Source organism: Nanorana parkeri, unplaced genomic scaffold (assembly GCF_000935625.1).
Source record: "Nanorana parkeri isolate BGI_ZX_2015 unplaced genomic scaffold, ASM93562v1 scaffold2062, whole genome shotgun sequence".
In the NCBI taxonomy this organism is placed as follows: Eukaryota; Metazoa; Chordata; class Amphibia; order Anura; family Dicroglossidae; genus Nanorana; species Nanorana parkeri.
In genome coordinates, this window is record NW_017308330.1 from 1 (window position 1) to 481 (window position 481).

A 481-nucleotide genomic window follows, 5' to 3' on the forward strand; every position below is an offset into this window, starting at 1 on the left:
AGTGGGGAGGTAGCTAGTGAGACACTGAAAGGTAGGTAGGTCTAGAAGCAAAAGGGAGGAGAGACAAACAAGAAGACAAAAGGAAATACGTATTAGTATAACAACAGTATCTAACAGGATATATCAATCTCGATTAATCAAAACAATATATTCTATAACAACCCTCAACGCAATATGCGAAGAGGGAACCTAAGTGGAGAAGTGTAAAAACAAGGGAGCATAGCGAGATGCTCCCCACAGTGCCCACTCAAGTAAACTATCCCCATATCATAATGTGCGGATCAGTGGTGAACAGTGAGATATGTCAGCGGCCTCTCTACAATCGCCCTCTAAGACCTATCTATCCCCAGTCCCTCATGGGAAGCCCCATGAACAGGAGCAACCCCTCCCCAACAGGTACCAGAACCAACCAGCACGGTTTCTGACTCCCTCTGTAGACGGCAGTGTTGATGGAGTCTGTATCCAAACACACGTTCCCCCA